General features: G+C 61.7%; 1 non-coding gene across 1 annotated transcript; it reads right to left on the bottom strand.

Moving 5' to 3' along the window:
* Window positions 1-151: 151 nt before the first annotated feature.
* LOC140473753 (5.8S ribosomal RNA) lies at window positions 152-305 on the bottom strand. Its single transcript, XR_011958588.1, has one exon. It is a non-coding gene; the product is annotated as a 5.8S ribosomal RNA (ribosomal RNA).
* Between the last annotated feature and the right edge of the window lie 2,195 nt (window positions 306-2,500).

The raw sequence follows: 2,500 nt of genomic DNA, 5'->3' as shown, positions 1-2,500 counted from the left end.
CGAACGGAATGTGCAGGGTGGGGGGGAAAGGCCAAGCGCTCCGACGCCGGAGGGCTCCGGAGTCTGAACTTAGGGGGACAAAGAGGACGGGTCCTCTGCGACACCCCAGCCGCGCTCTCGCCAGCCAAGGCGAGTGCGATTGATTGCCAAACGACCCTCAGACAGGCGTGGCCCCGGGAAGAACCCGGGGCCGCAAAGTGCGTTCAAAGTGTCGATGATCAATGTGTCCTGCAATTCACATTAATTCTCGCAGCTAGCTGCGTTCGTCATCGACGCACGAGCCGAGTGATCCACCGTCAAGAGTTGTCTGAGTTTGTTTTAGGTCTCTCCCTCGCCAGAGGAAAGCGACCCGGACCGCACATACGCTCCCCACCTTGAGCTACAGCCACCTGCACGCCGGCGTGCGGGCGGAGCAGGGTGGCGTGAAGCGATGGGGAGCACCATCCTGGTGCGGCCCGCAGAAACATACGTCTATTGGGGGGAGGAGGACAGGGCGCCCAAGAGGCGATGCGTGCCCCAACGCACCGCAGCGACGGAGGCAGGATCACCGCCACCATGTCGCCCGCCTAGTATCACGAGGCGTGCAGCAGCTTTGCCCTAGGAAAAGCAGAGGCGGGAACGGGCACCGGCCATCGGTTCGGCAGCGTCACTGACGCGTGCACGTGGCGGCGTGTCGGCGAGCGGACTTCCTGCGAGGAGGCGGGGGCGGCACTCGCCCGAGCAGACGCCCGCCCGGCCCAGCCACCGCCGAGGTGGACTGGGAGTCGCGGCAACGGCTCGTCATACTCGTTCCCACACTCACAGCGCAGCTTGCCCGCAAGCCACCGACCACCGATCGACGCCAGGCGCCCCGACCGAGAGCGGGATCGCTCGTTCGCCCTGCTGGCAGTTCGCTGGGGATCACTACTGCACGGAGCTCGGAGACCGACGGGCGGCAACTCGAGAGTCTTTAAACCACCACCCCCATCCCGCAAGTGCAAAGAGGCTGTATACGCACAGACGGGTGAGGGGAATAGGTACCCCGTCGGGTTTGAAGGGAGCGTGACTAGATAGCAACGATGTAAACCCAGCCGATTTGGGAGCGAAAGACCGGCGCCTGCATCACCGGCTTCGTTTCCCGTGGCTGGAGAGTACACCGAAACCCTCCGTCTGTCGCGAGCTCCCGACGACGCGGTGCCGCCAAGCAGCAGGGCCGGACCTGGTGTGGCTCCCCTCGTCGATCACAGACCGGTCGGCACTACTGACGAGACGGTGGAACGGGCTTCGCCCCTTGTGACGAAGGGTGATGCGAACCCGCCCGCCCGCGTGCGTTCGGGGTGGACTCGGCAAACGGAGATTTGAAATCGGAAAGTGTCCTCCTGCCCCGCGCAGGTAGGCGCCCAACAGTTGTGGGGGGTTTGGCGGTGACCACGGCTGCAGGGCCTGCTACCCCGACGAGCTCTCCTGCTGGCCCCGAAACCACCCTCGCGAGACAAGTTGAAACGGAAACGGGCGTACCCCCAAGCCGACGATCCTTTCTTATTTGTTACTTTTTTTTTCACTTGCTCGAGTTGTGGCGATTTGGCGGTGACCACGGCTGCAGGGCCTGCTACCCCGACGAGCTCTCCTGCTGGCCCCGAAACCACCCTCGCGAGACAAGTTGAAACGGAAACGGGCGTACCCCCAAGCCGACAGAGATCCTTTCTTATTTGTTACTTTTTTTTTTCACTTGCTCGAGTTGTGGGGGTTTGGCGGTGACCACGGCTGCAGGGCCTGCTACCCCGACGAGCTCTCCTGCTGGCCCCGAAACCACCCTCGCGAGACAAGTTGAAACGGAAACGGGCGTACCCCCAAGCCGACGATCCTTTCTTATTTGTTACTTTTTTTTTTCACTTGCTCGAGTTGTGGGGGTTTGGCGGTGACCACGGCTGCAGGGCCTGCTACCCCGACGAGCTCTCCTGCTGGCCCCGAAACCACCCTCGCGAGACAAGTTGAAACGGAAACGGGCGTACCCCCAAGCCGACGATCCTTTCTTATTTGTTACTTTTTTTTTCACTTGCTCGAGTTGTGGGGGTTTGGCGGTGACCACGGCTGCAGGGCCTGCTACCCCGACGAGCTCTCCTGCTGGCCCCGAAACCACCCTCGCGAGACAAGTTGAAACGGAAACGGGCGTACCCCCAAGCCGACGATCCTTTCTTATTTGTTACTTTTTTTTTCACTTGCTCGAGTTGTGGGGGTTTGGCGGTGACCACGGCTGCAGGGCCTGCTACCCCGACGAGCTCTCCTGCTGGCCCCGAAACCACCCTCGCGAGACAAGTTGAAACGGAAACGGGCGTACCCCCAAGCCGACAGAGATGCTTTCGCTCCTGTTACTTTTTTTTTCACTTGCTCGAGTTGTGGGGGTTTGGCGGTGACCACGGCTGCAGGGCCTGCTACCCCGACGAGCTCTCCTGCTGGCCCCGAAACCACCCTCGCGAGACAAGTTGAAACGGAAACGGGCGTACCCCCAAGCCGACAGAGA

Source organism: Chiloscyllium punctatum, unplaced genomic scaffold, assembly GCF_047496795.1.
Source record: "Chiloscyllium punctatum isolate Juve2018m unplaced genomic scaffold, sChiPun1.3 scaffold_709, whole genome shotgun sequence".
Classification (NCBI taxonomy): domain Eukaryota; kingdom Metazoa; phylum Chordata; class Chondrichthyes; order Orectolobiformes; family Hemiscylliidae; genus Chiloscyllium; species Chiloscyllium punctatum.
The sequence above is the reverse complement of the archived record's forward strand: the minus strand, read 5'-3'. Positions and strand labels throughout refer to the sequence as shown.